This window comes from Rhipicephalus microplus, chromosome 10, assembly GCF_043290135.1.
Source record: "Rhipicephalus microplus isolate Deutch F79 chromosome 10, USDA_Rmic, whole genome shotgun sequence".
NCBI classification, from domain to species: domain Eukaryota; kingdom Metazoa; phylum Arthropoda; class Arachnida; order Ixodida; family Ixodidae; genus Rhipicephalus; species Rhipicephalus microplus.
This window is the reverse complement of record NC_134709.1, coordinates 9,544,133-9,567,059: the sequence shown is the minus strand read 5'-3', so window position 1 is coordinate 9,567,059 and position 22,927 is coordinate 9,544,133. Positions and strand designations below refer to the sequence as shown.

General features: G+C 42.5%; 1 protein-coding gene across 2 annotated transcripts in view; it reads right to left on the bottom strand.

Annotated features, from left to right (window-relative positions):
- LOC119181450 (pyrokinin-1 receptor) overlaps window positions 1-22,927 on the bottom strand; it is a 190,414-nt gene that overhangs the window by 40,438 nt on the left and 127,049 nt on the right. The gene's annotated exons all lie outside the window — the stretch shown is intronic.

Sequence of the window (22,927 nt, the reverse complement as noted above, 5' to 3'; positions counted from 1 at the left end):
AGGTGCTTCAGGCAGGTACACAATTTGCGAGTTCATACAAGATGCTCTTACTTATTTTTTCTTTCATTTGCTTTCACGCTAAGACCTCTTCGTTGTTTGTTTTTGCAGTACACAAAGCGATGCAGAATAATGACCACAAGGAAGACATAACCATAATTAAACACGATTCTAGCACTTCCTACAGTAACTCTACAGTAATGTACAGTAACTCTACAGTAATTCTAAAGTAACCTCCTACAGAAATGACTCGAAAAGCCATTTCTACCAAAGAAAAGCTTAGCGCAGTAGATTGAGGTTCACCTTTAGCTAGTAGAGGGAAACTTCAGCATAGCTAAAACCAATAGAGAAGGCTTATTATTAAGTGTAATCAGACCCTCCAAAATGTTAACCGTAGTAATAAGTATGTAACTTTATAGTTACTTCTGTATTTGTTCTCACCGCCATGTTTCAGTATAAAAGAAATGTCTAGCCATCGTAGTGAATATAGGACAACTAGAGAGAAAATAACCCTTCCCTTTTTATTTCTTCGGGTGAAATAACCGCATCCGTGGCTTCTGTTTCAACATAAACCGACTAGCCCAACAACGTGTACTGCTAGATTAACCTGGCCTCGTCATTATAGAGTGCATCAGTCTAGTCTACTTAGACCTATATGGAGCACCCAGTATAATGCTTTCACTTTATTAAACCAAACAGGTCGAACGTCAGTATTTATTCATACTGAAACCAATTTGACTGGTGCTAATACCATTTTTTGCATGAATGGATACGACGAGATACGGTCATGGAACATGCGCACCCAGAAAAAGAATCGAATGCTGACTTCTTCTAGCTACCCTTTGCTCGCCAGTAATAGTAGCCAGGCCTGCAATAGGGTTAATTCTCCAGCATGTCTGTTCTGCTGACAACTCAATAACTCTCCATTCCGGAGGTCAGCTATGTTGACTGAAAATTGAATCTAGTTAGTAAAGGTAACCATCACAGTAAATATTAGACGGGTCGCAAGTAGAACAAACTCCGCTCGCGGGTATGTCTCCGGCGGCTCGATGTCTCTCGCAAACGTCGTTCGTAATTGCGTCTTCCATAAAGGCAGCTTCGGTGCCGGTGTGCCCTCACAAACTTCGTTATTTTCGGCCGCTTCTGCTGATGTGCGCGTGTAGGAGCACGTTTGTTGGTATTTTTGTGTTTTCGAGCAGTAACTTTCCAACTGCAAACTTACGAACAAAACTTGACAACCATAGTTTGAGATGATGAAGCATCTGACAATATTTGTTGGCCGTCCGTTAGTTAAGGGCGTAATTGAGGAAATGAACTGCGTTTGCTGTTTTAAGAAGGAAACAGATTGCCAAGAAGCAAAAAACTCGCCAAACGCCATTTCAAAAGTTCGCTCTAGTGCCGTAGTCATCTGTCTACAAGAAGAAAAACAAGGTGGACTTTTTTGTTTTTTTTAGAAGATCAGACGTAAAATTTTCAGGAAATGGCGTGGAGAATGCTTACCAACTTCGCATTGGATATGGGTAAAAATAGAAAATGCATTGCTTTCTCAGCTTCACGGTAGAGGCGTTCGCGGATATTTTTCATTAAAACGTACAGCGAAATTCGTCGAACCAATAACATCCGAATGTTTGCTTCTCAATGGTTTCAAAACTTGGAAAAGGTTGTGCTTGCGGTGTGACAACAAGTGCTCAAGTGCTTCTCTCACTCTCTCGATTTTTTTTTTCGTAATGCGTTAGAACGTACAATAAAAAATACTCCCAAAACACGCGAGTCATTATTTGAGAATAAGCTTTGTCGATGTGTGAAGAAAAGTGAGCTGAGAATCGTCAGTTTTCCCTCATAGTTCCGTCGGTGGTCTCGTTTTAATGCTTCTTTGCACGGGAAGGGCTCTTCGCTGCTTTGATCCTAGCCTTTTCGTATGGATGTTTCAAAAATAGAGGGACTATTGGGATCAGCGCCGCGTTTCTGACTTCAGCCGTCCATAGTACTTTTCTTTTTCTCTAAGAAAACCTACGATTACTAATATTACTGTTTTTGTAAATGCAACATATAAGGGAAACTTTTGAGCACGTTTTGACATCAACAGTTTTGATTGTTGATTGCTAACAGAGTGCTTGCCATTTAGGCTGCTCTGTAAAAGTGTATAAAACTATTCATACGTTCACTCTATCTAGATTTGCTTATACTACGTGAAATCGCTTTTAGTTCCCGTATTTGTAGAACATTAAAAACAAGCAATGGCGCGTCACGAAATACGTTCGCGTAGCAGTGCGTTTTTACGACGGCAGCATAAAAAAAACAAAGCCAAATAAAACGACATTTGCACAGATCTTGCCTGATCGAGCAAGATATATATTGAAGGACGGCTGTACAGTTCCTAAGGCGTAGGTGTTAAGAGTCTTTGGGGTTTCTTCAAGCAAAAGATGGGGCAGTGAATACGCGAGAAAACTTGTGGATTGCTGGGTATGGGGTGGCGAAGCAGGCTTTGTGACGACCCTGAAACTCACAGGACTGTAAAATGTCAAAAAAAAAGAGAGAGAAAGTTTACGAAGGCGGCGCGACTCGGTCATTCGAAAGTAAGCGGCCCAAGAAGCCTTCAAAGATGTAAACGAGCTCAACGGAAGCGTACAAAATGAATGGCACTGGCGCCAACTTGACGCCGCTTGCTTCCGCTCAATATGTTCCGTGACATCGGGGAGTCGGAATCGCCAGGCGATGTGGGTTCAATTTTGTGGCCCGGCGATCGTTAGGTCAAAGCGTAAGACATGAAATGCAGCTGCGTTTGCGTCGGTCATGCTGAGTGCGTGCATACCATTTGGATGCAGTGCGTTACTATGCTGTTTCATTTCATTTGTCAGGACTTCACTAGAAACAGGAACGTTATTTTGCATGTGTGTCTGCGTGCGCGCCTGCACTTTTGTGTGTGAGGCACGCGTGACATATGTGTTCACTTAGTTTTCACGGAATTCTTGTGGTTAAACAAAAGAAAAAAAGATGACGTTCGTGCGTTATTAAGGTCATGGCAAAATAGCCACTAGGGATGTCCTTCATCTTAGATTCGTTTTGGCCGAACTTATGAGAGACTCTGCAAGTTTTTTTTTACTTTATGTATCTGCTCATGAAGTTGGTATTAATCTTTCATTCCCCAACATCAGCCTATAAAAATGCTGTATTCATTTTGTTTAATTTAAAAGGGTTTTGCTATTATCGTGATATATGTATAGATAGCTTCAATAGAAGTCTTTTTTTTTTTACGTAACAGTGTTTTATGACAAGATCCACCAAGGCTTAAGGTGATGCATTCCCGTTACGGAAGTACGTCAGCCAAATAAGCGCCAATCAAATGACAGAGAAGAAAAACAAACTAGAAGCTTCCGTTTACAGAAGCAGAACCTACATACTTTTGGTTCGCGACGTCGGCTGGCGAATGTTTGGCCAACTGAGCTACCGCCAAAGACATGAAGGAAGCTCACAAATGCACCTTTCATCCCTCCCCCCGTCCCTTTCTCCTGAAAGTTCTCTTGATTGGTGAACTGGGCTTGAGCAGCGGCAGCGAGCTATGGCTACCTGGACTGAAGAGGCCGCCCACCTTAGAACTGAAGTTCAAAGAGCCTAGTCGAAATAAAGTTCGTTTCATTCATTCTTGGTTCGCGGGGTGGGGCGCCGTTCGGACGCGATAGAGTTAAGTAATGAGTGGTATCCGCAATTCTCTCAGACAAGAATCCGCTGCTACGCTCCCCACCCCTTTGGCGCGTTTATAATAAAAGTGTAACTTGATGAACACTCCTACACAACTCGAGGCCATGGGTTTAGCCCTTGCCTCACACTTTGCAGCCACACATTTTAAGGAATAACTGCGGCACTCGCCCGGCTGTCGAACTACGTTGCCCGCTTCAGGAAAATACGATGCGTCAGCTCTCTTTTCACGTTTTACGACTCTTTAAAGGAGTCCATATCTAGTGTGTTTATTAATTGCTTGTTCACGCCACATTTGTGCGGAATTCACCATATGGCGTGCCCCAAGTACACGATAGACACTACAGCTACCGCAAAGGTTAAACCATGATCGTAGAAGTCAGCCGTCGCAACAAAAGTGTCCCACTGGGTGCCAACGATATATCTACCAAACAACATAGCCGTTTACAACCTATGATTAAATGTAAGCTCCACCTACAACCGTACCTCTTCCACCCCGAGAAAATTAGCATCGAATCATATATGTTCATTTCTGAGAGGCCAAGTATCATTCGCAGTTCTTGTGCTCTTGACTTGTTTTTTGGCGAAGTCGCCAGGATGCTTATTGAAAGTCGTTAGATTTAGCGAAAAATAGCTGCTTTATGATGTAAATGATGATGATGACATTTTTCAGAATTTTTCTCTTCAGTTTTTGTATAATGAATGAATTCTTTTAAAGGAATAATTTGAACTACATTATCTGGTGGCAAGGAAAATCAACAGCCGGAATATGAATATACTTTTCGTGTTACTTTCTACTGTGAAGCAGAGGAAGGCGTGGTGTGGGTAAATTTTCTTCACGCCGCACTTGGCCCGCTTTACGACTGTACCGAAATTTTACCAAGGGACCTACCGAGTTGGTCAGGCTGTGTTATTCCTACCTGAACGGGCAGAGATCGGCTTCACGTCAATGGAGGAACCCTTGTTTGCGAGTGAAAAGTGAAGTTTCTTCTGTTGAGAACTGCAATATGGTTCGGATAATTTTTTCTGCTTGGTGGTTGCATTCTCTTTTACAGCGAAAAACTTCGCAAAACATTCGCTCAAACAGTACATACATTGTTATTTTTTTGTTTTTTTTTTCACAAAACGTAACTACGTTTTAAACCTCTGCAGAGACTCCAAAATTCAAGGGCAAAACTCCCTAAAGCGGCACAACGGCACCCGTTGGTCCCTCGTAGTAGTGCGTAACATGTCTTACGCTTCGATCTGCAAGGTGGTGCCGGTGGGAGATTTCTCCTGTGCGTTGTTGAACAATAAAAATTAGCAGCGTGCGCGTTACCTAAAAGCCAGATTCTCCTGTCTCTCATTTCCCATTAGCAGCCATTGGCATGTACATTGAACACTATCTGACAAGAAAGGGTTGCTACGTTATACTCGCTAGGTGTAACCTCCTTGGTTTTAGAAAGGTTTAGCTAGCGTTGGGCCGCAGTGCCATGAATACAGTGAACTAGTATATACCATGAACTCGTGGTGGTTAAAGGTGGGAAGTAAACACGAAGCGCAAGCCGTAAGAAAGTGTGCGTGTGCCACCTCTCGTTGAGTCCTTGGAATGTCCGCTGGATGGCACTGCTTCTATATGCGTAATATATAATGAAAAGATGCGAGATGTTGGTACTTGGAGTGTTGAGTAGATGTACGATCGGACACACAGACAGATGCATGAACGGATGCATGAATGGCTGCACAGATGAATGGACGCATGGACGGACGCGGGGGCGGATGTATGGACGAACGCAGCGACGGACGCACTAACAGACGCACGCACGGACGGACGGATGGACGCGTGGACGGTCACACAGACGGACGCATGTACGGACGGAAGCAAGAACGAATGGACGGACGCATGCTTCGCCCTACTCTCCATCATTCCTCCCGTAGATTTGCTGCCATTTTTTTTTCTATACTGGTGGTCGTACTAGGAAGGCGTAACAATTTCAAGCTTGAAGCTTTAAAGTCTCTGAAAATTTTGCTTGGACGCCTGAAAGGACACAAAATGTGTTTAGAAAAAAATGTTTAACGATTTCGAGTACTTCGTACGCAACTATAGGAGAGCACTGAGCCGTCCCGTTAAAACAGGCTTGAGGAGCAAAGCTGGCGACACCCCGACTGGAGCCGCATATCTACAAAATGACGAACTGCTCGTGCAACTAGGATTGAATGGTTGGTTCGCTCAACTTTAGTGCACGGTCTTCTTATTAAAACGCATGTTGGTGCCACTGGTTTTTGGTAAAAAAATTGGACTTCCTGCATCATTTCCGCAAATATTTCGATATTATTCTTTGTCAAGCGCAACAATTGTAGTAGCAACGTCAAACTTTTAATAACTATTGCGCAGTGCTTGTGTTGGCAGTAAAAAATTATTTATGGCTGTAAAGAAAACTACGCAGCACGGCTCTCTTACAGAGATGAATGGCTGGTGAGCTGCAGTTTTGGGGGTGGCGCTTGTATTTTTTTGTATTTTCATTTTTATTTTGAGTCACATATATCAATGAACTATGATAAATCAACTACTTTTGTGACGACTGTTTCAGGTTCGTGTTATGTTGATTTTTAGGACAAAGAGATCAGCCATTTGTTTTAAACAGTCATTTACCAGGCTAATGCAAAAAAAACAAAGAATACATAAGTACTCATTTTTTATGATGTCTCATCAATATCTTCAATATCAAAGTATAAATCGAAGCCGCGTGCTTTGCACCCAATGCGTCAGCGTTCAAGTATATTCATACAGCCGAGCCAGTGATGAAATATAGCGCGCAAATGACTAGGCGCGCAGAAAAGGCTTATTTCTCACGTTGTTGGGCTCGTAATGTATTCCGTAATGTATTCGTGCTTCTTTTCTTATCGAAGGATTCACTGCACCCCGACATCATCAGAGCAAGAGTACGAGCGACGCCTTCGTAATGGTATTCATGGTAGTGAGATATGTGAATAGGCACTGCATTCAATGCAGGGCCCTAGTCGCGTTCTTATTTTGTTCGACCTTTTTTATGCGCTAAATGAACGACCCACATATTTTCACGCCTTCAAGAACCTGTTCCTTGATTACTCACATGCATTAGTAGCTAGCACGTGACGTATCGCCCTGATAACCTGGGGGGCACCGCTAGAATTCCGGACAAGGCAATCGCATTTCAATCGAGTCGAAATACCACTGAACAACTTTGTTTTGATTTAAGCGCTGGTCGAAAAAGTCCACATGGTCTGATTCAATTCGAAGTGACATCACTATACGGAATACCTCATAGTTTTTTTTTTTGCATGATCTTTAGCCTCGCAGTAGAGGCGCAAGCCTAACTGGCAGCGGAACTGATGGACAGTTTAGCACTAGTGGTGCCAAGGTTGAAAAAAATGGCGGAGGTTGGTGGCCTTTGTTTTTTAAAGTTTTTCCTCTCTCTTTTTCCTCCTTTCTCTCTGCCATCCGTTCGTGCGTCCACTCATGCGTCCGTCCACACGTCCGTCTTTTCGTCCATGCGTCCGTGCATTCATCTGTCCATCCGTTCGTGCGTCTGTCAGTGCGTCCGTCCATCCGCACGTCCTTGAATCTGTCTGTATGTCTGTCCACCCATCCGTCCGTTCGTCCGTCCATCTTGTGAACACTCCAAGTACAGCGATCTCGCACCTTTTTATCATATATTCATCATATGGAGGCACCGCCATCCAGTGTACATTGCAAGAGCTAAACAAGAGGCGGCTACTTACCGTTACTACTACTACTACTACTACTACTACTACTATTACTACTACTACTACTACTACTACTAATGCTACTACTACATTGATCGCGAACGCACGACCCACTGCTTAAGAAGCATCGCCTCTAAAAAATCAAAGAGACAAATAGTAAGAAGCGGACAAAGAGAGCCCGTGCCTATTTATGATGACAATAGCTTTGGGTAGTGACAGACGTTTTACGCTGAGAAAGAACAGGTTTGTTAATAAAAGGGCACAGAATGTCACCAACATTTAGAAGATTTGGGTTGGCAATGGGCGAATTGATTTAGTCGAATAATTTAGAATCAAATGACCTAAATAATAAATAGGACACATCATTAGAAAAAATTATCATTTTTATTGATTGCTGTGTTGGTTTTAGCTTCTTTAAACCACCATATGATTATGAGAAACGCTGTAGTGAATAGAAAAAAAATGAGCATTTCGATCATGACCCCAATAACTTGCAGTTTTTTTTTAAGCATTGGAAAGAGGCATGTACGAATGCCATTTTTTTTCGGTTCAAAGTTTCGTGGAAGCAAGTTAGCTTCATAACAAAATTTGTATAGCACTTGGAAGCAAGGTGTAACTAACTACCAGTATGCGTGACATTTTCAAATTAGTTTTAGCCCATATAAGTCAGTATAATATGGTCTTAAACTTAAAAATAATTAATGAAGGTGAATTTAATATCTACATTTAAACCTCGAAGTGTCGCATCGCGGCTATGTGAACTTTGTATGGATGGTTGGTTTCACGGTACAACACTACCACGCTGAAGTGAAACTACTTTTACGGATGGATAATATGCGTTAAAGTCAGTGGATAATATGCGTTAAATTCAGAGAATGACGTTCCAGGAACTGGTTCCTCTTGGGAGGAACGGAGGGACGCCACTGTTCCATTCATGATCAGTGCAATTGTAACGGTAACGCACTGTGTTTCTGACCGAACGGTAGGGGGAACGACGTTCCCTCTGTGAACGTTCTACGACATTCAACAGGCGCGTGCACGCATGCAGTACGTCGTGCGCAGCAGGTCACATGACCAACTGTGTCTGACCTATGACTATGCCGCATCCTGATTTTCATTTCAAGGCGCCTGCAGGTGGCGCAGGGAAGTGCGCATCGCCGAAAGCGACCACGTGCGCAAGGGACACTTAAATTTCTACAGCAGGGCTGCTAAGTTCAAGGTTTGCAATCTGTCGTAGAAAAAAAATTAGAATAATTATGAACCAGCACAAGCTCTTCTCGCCCACTTCCTATTTTGATTCGCTTTCAGTAAAAGTTCGCTGATTTGTTCGGTGCGGAATGCAATAATTCTAATGGGCGAGAGAACGAGTTAAGAGAGAGTGGGAAAGATGTGGTGAAAAAAAGGAAGAAATTTTGCACGAGAAAATAAATCGTGGCAATGCGAGATTGGACCAATCCAAGACCCGAAGGCAAGTACCGTCACCACTCCACTTATTTTTTTCTTTCTTTAACGATATTTATTTTTCATTGGCATGACACTTTCCACTGGTATGTTCATCATGCTCGTATCATGGCTTAACGACGCACGCATAGCACTAAAAATCCTCACTCATCTCCAGAGTGACTATATCAATTAACAGCTACAACATAAACTATAACCGCCATACTGAAATTGTATAAGCACTTCACCAATGCAAATACTATTCTGATTGACTTTCCACTTGCTCCTATTTATCTGCTAGCTAAGTGACCGTCCTATGAAGTGGTATGTCGAGGAAATTGTTGGCTATGATTTTCTCTGCAATGGCGCGCATGCTAGCAGATTATTATTATAATGTATTATAATGCTTTGTATTATAGTAACAAGCTTTGTATTATAATGTAACAAGAGTCTGTGAAAGGGTAGTATAAACAGAGGAAAATTGAGAAAGAGAAATACAAGGACAGGAAGACAGAGAGAGAAAGAAAGAAGGTGAAAGAATCAGATTGATATGTGGGGTTTAACGTCCCAAAACCACCATTTGATTATGAGAGACACCGTAGTGGAGGGCTCCGGATATTTCGACCACCTGGGGTTCTTTAACGTGCACCCAAATCTGAGCACATGGGCCTACAACATTTCCGCCTCTATCGGAAATGCAGCCGCCGCAGCAGGTGAAAGAATCAGAGCGAGAACGAAGTAGGTATAAAGAGAAAATAAACATATAGTAGGAGATGCAAAAAGAGAGAGGAAAATAATCATAAATGTGTTCGCTGACTGCGAACAGTGAGCTTTACTAAACTGCATATGTTTATGATGGACTATATTTTCAATTTACACTAAAATGTTGATTCCGCACTTCTTAAACGCTCAAGTATTTTTCCTTTCCATGTGTGTGGTTTGCTGCGCAAGAAGTCTAATTATATCGATGCATAGGTTGAGATTTTTATTTGAGTATCTCAGGCGCAGTGTCTTGACTGCACCTTCGATGACTGACCTAAAACTAGCCACATGTGTGGGACGCAAAATTGACAAGCATGAAGTATGCAATTAGACATGCTTGTAGTATGGCTAACAGTACGTCAAATGCAAGAAATGACTCTTAGCGTTTATTTCAATTCCTTTGACCTACTATAGCCTGATGTAAGTAATGTCTAATTCGCGTAATATGATAGCTTTTAGTTCCTTTATTTCACTTCAGGTTTATCCAACAGTATATTTTCAATAAAAAATCAAATTTATTTCTAATGTAACGTCAAGTTCCAATTTTCAAAACTTAACTGCAACGAGTTCCTTTCGTATTACAGGAACTTGCAACGGCAATTCGTTCCCAAATTTGGAAGGAACGAGGAACGTGCTTTCGTTTCTGTGGTAGAAGAACGTGTACAACACTGGTTCAACTATACTTGAAAATGGCGAAAAATTTAGATCCTTCTTTATGTCTATTGTGATACTGCAATATTCGTTCGAATATGCGAAGAACCCGAGTATTCGCATATTGCTAAATTAAGTGCAATAGCGTCACATCTTGACTGGTGACTTGCTCCGTGAGTAGAAAAATCATTTGAACTGATTAAAAAACCCGTTGGGGTCTGTCTGTTCTTAGAAGCTGCGCTCATTGTTCTTTTTGATATGTTTCAGTGTCTACTTTCACACTGAGAAGCTCAAATATAGCGTACCAATCAGCTCGCTCCCACATGTTCCGGTACATTAGCAGCTTTTCAAGAATTGCAGATACCTCCGGTTCAATGTAATCTACATCGTGACGGTGATGTGTCACTTCCCTCCGTAATAATGAACATGTGTTTCGTTTTGTTTTTTCAGAATGCCGCCGAACGATTTTTCGTGCACTCCAATCATATCATCGCCACTCTCAGCCACATTTTTTTTTTGGGGGGGGGGGGGAAGTTACTTGATCTCACTCTTTCGTGCAGAGGTTATATTTGACTTTTCAGTCCCCACTTCTGAAGGGGCCACATGAGTAAACTAACTTAAAAGAAAAGTTATGTATTCGTACATTTCCTTACAATGTTTACACGTGGTGGTGCGTTTGTTACTGTTGTTGTACGTGTTTTCAAACACGCATGATTCCCATTTCATATTGCTGTTACATAGGTTCGTACCAATGGATTTCCTATATATAGAATTTTTGTGGATGATTGCAAATATAGTAAGCAAGCCGCGCACACACACTTGCACTTCAGCAAATGATTATGTTTGTGGACACATTACTCTTATACAACCCATCTTACAGCACATTATTTATTTTTTTCTTTAGATATTAGCCCAGAATATTTTTATGCCGACATAATCAATTGATAAAGAAACTGCTTATGGAACGCTGGGTCACTTCTTTATAAAAAAAACCCTTTATTATACGTCCCCTTCTTTCGTCTCAACCATGTCTTGGCGATACACATACATCCCCGCCTTGGAAGGGGTTACCTGTCCGGCAAGATCAGAACGTAATACGAGGTGTGGTCGGGGTAGGTATAGCGTCGGAGCAGTGTATAACGCATTTTTAGTGTAAGCGCGGAGGTGGGGCCGCGATTGTCACCCCACTCGATAAATCAGCCGTCCCGTACGATAGTGGAGAAGACAAACGTTGGAAACAGGCGACGGAACGTACTAGAGGGCGGGGGCAGCGTGCTGCCGGGCCTTACGCTATGCGTGACAACGTCGGCAGCAACTCCTGGGGGAAAAGTTTGATTTCGAAGCAGGCAGGCAGGCAGGCCGGTGGGCGGGAAAGGTCGCGAGGAAAAATGGTGTGCATTTCAGTCGCGCCAAGTCACGACGTCACCTCTTCAGAAAGATGGTCTTCGAAACAGCAAAAGAAGCGCAACATAGACGGAAGCAAAATAACTTAAAAATGGGAAGGCACGGATACAGCCTCAAGAAAACCCGGGGGCGTTCAGCTAAGCTAGAGGCAGGCGTACATGTAGGGCGGTGTCAGAGAAGCACAACGCCGGTCCATTACGTAGTACATTTTAGTTCGAAATAGGAACACATTTTTCTTCGTTATAACGAAACACAAAAGATGCAAAATAAGCAAAAAGAAGCGGTTGAAGAAACAAAGTAAACAATGAGAGGTAAAACAAAATGAAGCTTTTTTTTTTCTTCGAAAGTACAAAATACTGCTGGTGAGGAAGAACCCAGCGCAAGATGCCACAAATGCAAGAAAATACTGAACAACCTACTGTATCGTCGAGTCCCCGTGGGGCAGACGCATATTTTCTCGAGGGCTTTGAGAAAAGAAAAAAAAATGTCCCTGGCTCAGTGACGAATCGCAAAGAAAGGACACGGTAAACTGAGTCACTGGAGGTTTTTTTTTCTTATACGTTTGGAGGCTGTGTGTCATACTGCGATGTTTCGAAGAAAGTTATTACATGGCGCAAAAGAGAATGAATAATATACAAAGGAAAAAAAGATGGCGAGTCATCTTCCAAATATTTTGAAAGAGCTGCTTTACCGAATCTCTCAAGGCTGTTGTGTTGATCTTAGGTTTTTGGTGCACGCTGTCTTGCGCGATGACGCGTTAAAATTGTGCAATGTGGTCAGGCTTACAAGAGAAACCACGGTGTCGTCAGGTAAACACTTTCGGCACTTTGTCGAATAAACGGTGACCTATAGTGATCAAAATGTGCCGGATTGAAGTTCGCTCGATCGAATCATGGCGTTCATTTATTTGCCACATTTTTCCTTTTTTTTTCGTGGAAACAACACAAAAGCATATAGAGATTCTTAAATCTTCGTGTGTATAAAAAGTAGATAATTAACTATTAACTCATTCAATCATTGAATAAATGATTGACAGAAATAATTAATCAACCCAATCAGTCAATTGATCAAACAACTTTTAAGGTCTGTTAAAATGTTATCTTGGTTGCGTTTGCATAATGTAGCTGTCACTTCACAATACTTACTAAGAAGAGTGGTTGTGTTTGCTGACTAACGAAGGTTTTATTTTAATAAAAGCATAAAATATGGGCTCACTATTTATATGTCAGTTTTGTTTACTTGCGCATTTCATCTGAAGCGTGTGGTGCGAGTACTGACACATATTTTCGCAGTGGTCCGAGAATACAAAGTTATGGCCCCCCTTCTGAAAATGGTGTATAAATTTTAAAAAGAACACTGCCCATTGGCTAAACCATGAATTATGGTCGTATCTGATTGACGCCCCACCACACTTTAGTATATAGACGAAACGTGGTCACTTTGTAGCGAGGACGCAAAACATGTCTTTTAATGACGATAGTCTTTCTTGGGGACCTTCGAAGCCAAAATTTTGGTCTGTCTGTCTATCTGTCAGTTTGTCTGTTTGTCCAACGTAACAATACCCCAAACGCCACCAAGCAATACCCCAAACGGCCAAGCCTATCCGCAGCGCCCACCAATAATGCTGAAGTTTGAGCGTTCATACTTGTGCCATTGTCAATGAAAAAGCAATTACTGCACATACCTGAGGCCCCATAATAACATGTCGATATTTTGTATGTGTGTCGTTGATTGATTTGTGGGGTTTAACGTCCCAAAACCACCATTTGATTATGAGAGACGCCGTAGTGGAGGGCTCCGGAAATTTTGACCACCTGGGGTTCTTTAACGTGCACCCAAATCTGAGTACACGGGCCTACAACATTTCCGCCTCCATCGGAAATGCAGCCGCCGCAGCCGGGAATCGAACCCGCGACCTGCGGGTCAGCAGCCGAGTACCTTAGCCACTAGACCACCGCGGCGGGGCGTATGTGTGTCGTTACACTAGAGAAGGCACACATAAGTAATTCTAAGGACCGTAGCGTTTATCACGCTGCGCTGACAGTGCAACGCGATGCTCATAAAGGAAAGTGTTTCCAACGCTTTGCTTAGACGACGCGGTGGTGCCACCTACCCGTCGCTTTGCGTTCTACACCTCGTCGCCTTTGAGACAGGCGCACATCTGTCTCTGCGGGCGCGCACGCCTTCCTTCGTTTTCGAAGGTAACTGCCTGGTGGCGTTTGTGTCTAACGTGCCTCGATGCGCTCGTTCGCCTTCGCTGCACGGATCGTGGCTCTCTAACAAAGCGCTTCCAGAACACAATTCACCATTTTTCTCTCGCAGAACAATAAATAAACGTTTTGTTCACTCTCTCCACACGCAAGACTATCGTCTTTCGACGGCATTTGCAGTGAAACATGCAGATATAGGGCCAATTTATTAAATTACTTTTTGTACGACGCACGTCGACAAGATGCGAAGCAGTTCATAGCGTAGTTCAACACGGTTTGCGACGTGATCACCCTTATTGCGCATGCGCAACAGCTGGCTCAAGCACTGCCAGAACGCGCTCACTAAGAGACTATGGCTTCACCACTACCGTCACCACAGGCTGTAGACTCTCCTGCCCATTTTTTTTTCTGCATTATTACGGGGCGAGGGGGGAGGACCATTCCACAACGACTGTCACTCAGAACATGCTGTTTTTAAGCATAGAAGACAAAAACGTACTTTTCGCCCTAACTCAATACAGCTCTTGAGCCAGAATTCGGACAAAGCTCGCGAATATATTGTACGTGCATTATTGGCCTTTTTCCTTCAAGAACCTACGCGATATCACGCTTATATGCTCGAAGGCGTATTAGCAAGTTTCAATTTATTGCCGAGCAGAGGGCGTGAATATTAAGCATCGCAAATCATGCATGAAATAATTAGTGGGGGTGTCTTTGATCCATGGAGTTCCTTTGATGTTTGAGTATTCTTTGATCTGGTGGATGTTACCATGAGCTACGAATATTGAAAAATATGAACATAGTATTGCGCAACCTGGTTAACCACCGTGTCTTTCATTCGTCTTTACCTCCCTCATCACCACAAAACGGCACGTTTATATTTTTTCATAATAACCTGGGGTTTCACGCCCCAAATCCCTGATACGATTATGAGAGACATCGTAGTAGAGAGCTCCGCAAACTTTGACCATCTGGCGTACTTTAACGTGTACTGACACTGCACAGTACATGGACCGCTACTATTTTGCCTCCATCAAAATGCGACCACCACGGCCGTGATCCAACGCGCAACCTTAGCGTCAGCAGCTGATCACCCTAGCCATTGATCCACTGAGGTGAACAGTGTTTGTATTTTCAGGCGGAAGAGGGCTCTACCCTAGAATTCTTAAATACGCAAGTCTTATATATCTTTCTATATTCGTGATGTTCCCATCTAGCTCCACAAAGCTACATATACACTGGCATCACAGTACTCATGTAGATGCGTGATGATATAAAAGCACATCCGTGAACGAGTTAGCATCAGTAGTGATTTCATGCGGTCGCAAAATTATTAGTACCTGTCTTTTTGGTTCTATTCAAAGCAGCATAAACTCTCCACGTGATAAGGTAGCCCAAGAATTCAAATAAATATCTATCTGGAGTTACACACAAGCTGCAAGCACGCTTTGGGGGTATTGTGAGCGACTCATCAAAAATTCACCGCTATTTTCCGGGCTCCCTCGAGACTGAAGAAGCGCGCGCCGCGTTGTTTACATTTTTTCCAGCAAAATAAGAAACTTCTCTACTCATCACAACCTCTTTTTTTCTTGCTTAGGACTTGTTATTGTTCACGTTCGTGAGTGGCTCAGGATGGCGGGCTTTGTTTCCCCGCACGCTCCACAGCAACGGCGCTGAGGCGGAATTTTTTTCGGCCAAGGTGACGCGGCTTTTCACGCTGAAGGGGCGCTTACGCTTCGGCTTGAAAGCGGAGCGCGAGTTCATGACCGTGGCCCCCCGTAAACAATGATTCACGACGCGCGCGGCACCGCTATCAACTTGGCGAACTTTTTGTTTGTTGAGTTTTAGCTGATTACGTCGTCAGTGCGCTTTTGTTTGGGCTGAACGTGGTGGGAAGACCCGGTGACATTGATGCTGTTTAAGTTCGTCAATTTACATAGATTTATTTATTCATTTCTTTCTTGCCAGGTTGCATTGCTGACACCGCTGAACCCAGCAGGTGCGGGGATGATGAAAGAACTATGCTTCGCAGTCTTCTGATTCGTCGTAGGAGTTTGTTCGGTGCACCATTTGAAACGCTTGCTCAGAAAAAAAAAATGATTGTTTCTAGCTTCACAAAGGGTTAGCTAAGCTGCGTATCGCCTCTTTAGCTTAGCTGTTAGGTGTTAGTTATTTATAAAGGCTCAAAATTTTGATGTTTCTGGCAGATTAACTTTCATTTCAATGAAAGTTTGTAGCGAGCGAGTAACGTATACAGAACATACAAATTGTGAAGTCATACCTCCTCAGATATGGCGCGATCTTGTGGAATTATTTTGAACAGGCGCAATTCATCAGTGCGCGCCTAAACTAAAGTACATTGGTGTTTTTCATCTTGCTCTTTCGGTAATGCAACCAAGATTCAGTAATTGAACCCTCGTTAAGTAGCTTGGATGTTCTATGTTTTATCCACGGAGCTCTCATCAGGGAATCAGAAATATTACTGCAAGCACTGCGCAAACTGCTAGCATTGCAGCCATTCTCAGCTGCCTTAATTTGGCATATGGTATTAAAGTAGTTATTGTAAGCTATTTAGTAAAATTTGTCTTAGAACAGGTGAAGTCTTAAGGCACTCAATCAGTCGTGGGTGAACGCTATCTAACTATTAATTTTTTTGAGGAACTGCAATGTGTGGGCACTGTTCCGTAGAGTAGCTAGCATGAATATGTCAGTTTTATGCTCCGATTTCCATAACTCACGCAATTTGCATGCTTGCGCGTAGAAATGACACAACGTTATGGAAGAAATCACAAGTAATTTCTCGGACGCACTAGCAGTGTAGCACTGCAGCTGAGTTGTTTTTCAGGCTTTAGATGAGCTGTCATTTCGGAGCATGACTACGGCAACTCAGAGTTGATGTTGCACTAAATCCTAAGAGTCTGATATGTTTACTTTCTGTTGCGATATTATTAGTCGAATCAATGCTGCAGCGAACAACACCTGGTGTAGGAAAGGTATCCTAGTATGCATTAAAATATCTGCGCAACTTTCACAAAGTCGCGAAAGGCAAAATCACATCAGAGCTGCTGCACATCGAGCTGGTCCTGGCTTTGCAAGGCGCTTATCGTTCCACCCAACTCCTTCTCACTTTTTGCCACACTACACTATAGTATAGTAAATTATAATATATTATAGTATAGTGTAATATATTATACTACGATACACTGCACTGCGCTACACCATACTGCACACACTACTTTATATATTACACTATGCTATACTATACCACATAAGGCTATGGATAATCTCTATTATAGCAATGCATTCACAGAAGTTGGTCAAATTCACTACCCATCACACTAGTCCACTAAACAGTAGAGAAACACACTGTCGGCGAACACCGATTAGGGAATTTTTCGTTGTTAGCCGCCGTTTGTGATGTCTTGATTTCTTTCTTGTATCTGTATTTGTGCGCCTGGCTGTTAAGAATGAATAGCTCAGATATTTTACTTTTTTGCAACTGGTTCATTTTGCAACTAGATCTTTTTTGCAACTTGATCTTTTTTGCAACTAGCTCAGATCTTTTACTATAAACCAATCAGGGCCTGAACGTTCTAGCTTCTTTTGTTAACCATACGTGCGGAGTGCTTGAGCTAGGAACGATTGCGCGCTGTTTCGTTTGAGAGAGCACCAGCCTGACAGGCACTGCAAATGTCACCTGTGAAACAATGCAAATGTGTCACATACGCTGTGACGAGGTTGCGGAAAAAATTGTGGTTAACTAGTCATCTTGGCACTAGTTTTATTTTTCATAGTCCATATGCATTGGATGGAGCCGCATTACTTGTCAAGCTTCCGTATGGCATGACATGGAAGCATGTCATGAGATGAAATGACATGGCATGACAAGTTTTCATATGAAGCAGCCGCATGACTTGTCAGCCCTGCAGTAAATCTATAATAAGAAGGTTGCGATGTGGGCGTAAAATGAAATGCAAGATTTTTTTCGTTTTTTTTATGCGTTGGGAGTACAACGTACACCATTTCCAAAGTACTTTCTACCCGTACAACTTTTTCTCACCCAGTCTATGTAGACCAATTAACGTCCTCACCTTTTTTCCCCTCCTGTTCCTTCCTTTAAACAAATTTCAGGAAACAAATATCTTACTGAAGTGCATACCCTGGCATTTCTGTGACAAATCGCGTTTTTTTTATAATGTATAAGAGCTCGATTCTTCCCAAAACTGCAATGATAGGGGATTTATTTGAGAAACAATGTGGTCAAGCTTGAAGATAGACACCATTCAAGAACTCAACATTATCTGTAGACATGCTAGCACGCATAAATAGGAGATTTTATCAGTGAGGTGTTCTTTCGTAGTTTGTCGAAAGCAGAACTAGCTCAATGTTCTTTCATTCGGCTATCCTTCGATTATCCGCAAGACCCTACAAAAGTTTCAATAAACTAATTCACATGTAGTTCTAAATTTCTGATTGAGTATCTAGTCTTGGTGTTTCTCACCGACGCCCATTCTCTCGAGCCCAACTTCGAAGGTCAACATCGTTGGCCTCCTAGGAGCAGTAACACTCTCTGCGCTGCCCAGAATTCCCGCAGCTTCAGGAGCTATGTGCGGAAGTACTCGGCCTTTCGGTGTTGAAAGGCGTGACGCGCAGTGCGGGCATTAATCAGAGCCAGAGCAGTGCTTTTGTGGGTTGTTTGGTTCGTTCATTTAGCATGGCCATAGGGGACACTCTCACCGCTATCATGCGCCCGGGATGTGACCTCCATGGGCTCAGATGAGTGACTAGCCGTCGCCGAGCGCTGCTTTTGCTTTGGCGAGAGGCACCTGGCGCTAATTAGGGAGCACAGGAAAGGAAACTGTCGCTATCGTGCCCCTGTATTTCTACCAGCAATCCGCTTGTGTTTTCCTGTTTGTTCATAATGAGCTGTAATCAACGAGTCGTTCCATGGCCTGGAGAGATAGCACTCTGGCGGGTTAATTGCACTATCAATGGCCTTTCATCACCTGCGTTTCAATAAAAACTAAATGGTCAGTATTTACGGTACTTACTCAAGACAAAAAACGAATAACACAGGGGTACCACAAGGGTTTATTTTGGGCCTTCTTTTTGTAATTTATATAAACGACCTGTCTAATTATACAGCTCCTACAATTTCTATTCCGCGTCATTTGATCTATGCTAGCAATTACAGTGCTTACTTGGGTGTCAGACTTGACAGAAATTTAAAATTTCACCGCCCTATTTGAGATATTAAAAAACTGTCTAATTATATACACATGCTCATTCGATCTCGCATTTTTTTACACTTCATTCTCCTTCCGCTAGATTACGCATTGCTTCCGTCGCATATCAACTACTGCAAAACTTCATAGGGAGAGAGAGAGAGAAATAAACGTTTATTTTTGAAACAGTGCCCCGAGGAATGTCCGGTGTCACCCTGAGGTGGGAGGGCTCTTTATTGAGGGAACCCTCTTGCTTCTACTGCCCTCTTCCCTCTTGGGCCTAGCGACGAGTTGTTGTTGGTCTTCCAGGTCATCGAGGGCGCGCTTCACCTCCCACGTTTCGTTTAGGTCTTCGTTCATTCGTCCTGCTTCATTATGGGTAATACTTGAAATACTCACCTTGCACCGTTGCAGACAATTTAAAACAAAGTAATCAGGATAGTCACTTCTACCTCACGTAAGAACAATTCCAATCAGTTGTTCTATGCATATAATGTTCTTAGAGTGCACGATACAGTTAAATACGATTTAGCTCTCTGGTTATTTAAGCCTATCAATGACAGATGTTTTATTTTTATTATCCCTTTCCCACTTCTTAACTCTAACAACACCATATTTTCTTCGCACAACTTTGTTTTGCCAAAAAATACGAAGTAAATATACGGTAAACAAACCACCCATTTCAGTGTATTTTGCGTATGAAACTCGCTGCCATATGTCTTAAAATCAATGATTTTAGGCTCATTTCTCAAAGAAAATAAAAAAGTCCCTTATCATTCAGTATACCACCAAATAACACTTAATTTACACAGCCCCTAAGGATACTTTTATATATTTCTATTTTTGTATATTGTACAAACATTTCTTTTCTATCTCAAGTGTGTATAACATGTTTTTTGTTTCTTATATTATGTAATATTGCGGTAGTGATCGCATGTACACTCTCGGCTGAATTTTGCCGCCGGCGTCGGCGTTGACGTGGGCGTCACCGTCACTCACCATATATGTATATGTATCTATATATATCAAAACGCAAGATAGAAAAAAAAACAAGAAAAAGACTCTGGCGCGTGGAATCGTATATGAAACCTCTGAAACGTGAATGCAAGGCGTTAACCGCTGATCTACAGAGAAGCACGTCTTTCAAAGTTCAAACGGCAAGCTATTTATATCTACCACTTACCGCTGGTGACGGGCATATCGGGGGAGAACTATCGTGTTTTCAGCATTACCAGCAAGACGGTGCAATGAGCGCGCATCGCCACAACGTCACGACGTGACGGCGCACTCTCTCATCTCGTACGCGTACTTTGCCGCATGGACGGGAGAGGTAGACGCTCACTCGCGCACCCTTATCTCGCGGTGGGGAGGATCGCACGTCTTGGCTGGCCTTTAGCCTTCAGCGGAACGATTCTGTCGTAGTTACCGGGCGCACAAGGGTCACTGCAATCGTTGCACAGTCTCCATTTGCAACACAGCGAAGTAACAACTGAGACGCGTATTCGATTTCATCTGTACCTGTTAGTACGTTTCGTGCGTTATTTGTGCGTGAAAAACGCGGCGCACGTTTTGATCTGCTTGCCATTCTGCAGGTGACCTTCCAGTTTGTTGCTATCGCGTTCATTGCGTCGCCTTTGTGGTAAAGCTGTGACTTTTTTTGAATTCTTTAAAACCATTGCTTTCAAAATGCGCATTGCTATTTTTGTTCCTTCCTGTCGATGCAAACGCGAATTTTTTCTCCCTTTTTACGGCGTCTAGAAGGTCCCAATTCAGGTTCTAACTCCGGGACTTCATATATACTGAATTGCAATAACATATTTATATGGAAATAAAAGTTTTTATTCTGATTCTGTTATTAATATATTAATGTCTACGTTTTCTCTTGCACTAAGGTTTTGTTATGGTTGCTAATATTGAGCCCAAAATGCTCAATACTCGTTAAAATAATGAATCACAGCCTTCCTTATGCCTCCTCCTAAGACGTCCCACCTCCCCCGCAAAAGATTTCAGCACCTAACGTCCCAACGTCTTTGGACGGGCTCTGCGATCGCCCACATTTGACCAAGCGACAATGTCACGTGACCATTCGATCAGGTTGCAGTATCATGACGTCACAAACTTTCGTAAACTTCGACGTAAATTTACGTCATGCGATGACATTTTCTTGAACTTTTATGTTTTGTGTGAAAACCTAAATTGGCATGATTACTTGTGTTTCTACAAACTTGTGTTTCTACAAACACATTTCTTTGTGGTGAGGACACTCAGTATTGAAAATGTGGACTCATTACATAAGCGTTGTGCTATGTGCATATGTATAGCCTTGAGTTTGCTACAAAATATGCGATGTCGACTTTTGTACAAGAGGAGTAGCCGGCGCCACGCACTGGCACCAACTTCTCCTTATATACATTTATTTTAAAAAATGACACCATCCGGCGATATTGATGCTTTGTATCACTTGTGTTGACGCCGACACTGACTCCTCCAACGTCAATTTTCGCATTTGACGGGGGATGTAAGAATTTTACCTTCATAAACAAATGAACGATTTAATTTGATTTGAATTTGTTAGACATTCAGCTAGGTTCTGAATACAAAGCACGTGGATGGCGCTCATGCACTCTCATGCAATTAGTCGACGTGCCTTGCACGGGCAGACATTTGTAACTTGTTCAAACTATATATGTTAGGTCATGCGACTGCATGAAGCCGTCCTGCGTCCCAATTGTGCTGCGTCGCAGGTTTCAGGAACTAAACGAGAGACGATGTAGCTGTGCTTCTGCTTTAGATCTGAACCTTAGCTTTAAACAACAGAAGGACCACATTCTAAACATACACCAGACAATTAAGCTTTAAAAACAATATGAGTGAACGAATACAAATGTAACTTTAAGGGTACTTGCTATAGAACGAGTCGATAGCTATTCGTTGCCACCTTATTGCGCGCTGCTTAAAAGACGAACACTTGGGATGAAGGATGTGTCCGTCTAGTCCTTCATCCCAAGTGTTCGTCTTTGAAGCAGTGCGCAATAGGGTGGCAATTAATACAAATGCATCAGAACATGTATGTTGTTCGAGTAATGTTCGTATGTAAGCTTGGGACTGAATTCATTATTTAGTTTTCAAGACGTAATAATTCCTCCACTTTGAAGACGACCACGTTAACCCCGTCGTGGTGGTCTCTAAGGTACTCGGCCTCTTACTCGAAGGTCGCAGAATGGAATCCCCGCTTTGGCGGCTGCATTTTAGATGGAGGCGTAAATGCTGTAGGCCCGTGTGCTTAGATTTAGTGCATGTTAAAGAACCACAGGTGATCGAAATTTCCGGAGCCCCTCACTTCGGCGTCTCTCATAATCATATGATGGTTTTGGGACATTAAACCCCACATAATCAATCAATCAATCAAGAGTACGACATTAGTGTAAACTGTGACTTTGACATACAGTACGCAGTACTTGCGCATCCTTCTAATATTAGGAGATGATAGACTTTCAGCCCGTAGCAAATAAATAATTCAATAAAACATTCTAATATCTTGATGCACACACTATAAAAATACCCATAGCATCAAGACAAGCTTCAACAAATTCGCACGTATTAAGTCCGCTTGAGTGAGTTCTGCGCTCAAGAAGGCACTATCTTCCGTCGTTAATGTCTGTAATTGACAGATGGTTCTAATATTCAGTATTCGTTTTCGACAATGGGCAAAGATAAACACGAATTCGTTTCGCCAAAGAATGCAAACGGTGAATGTCACATCAAGGACATGGGAACAAAATTTTACATGTGCTGAATGTGGCACGCAAATTCCTT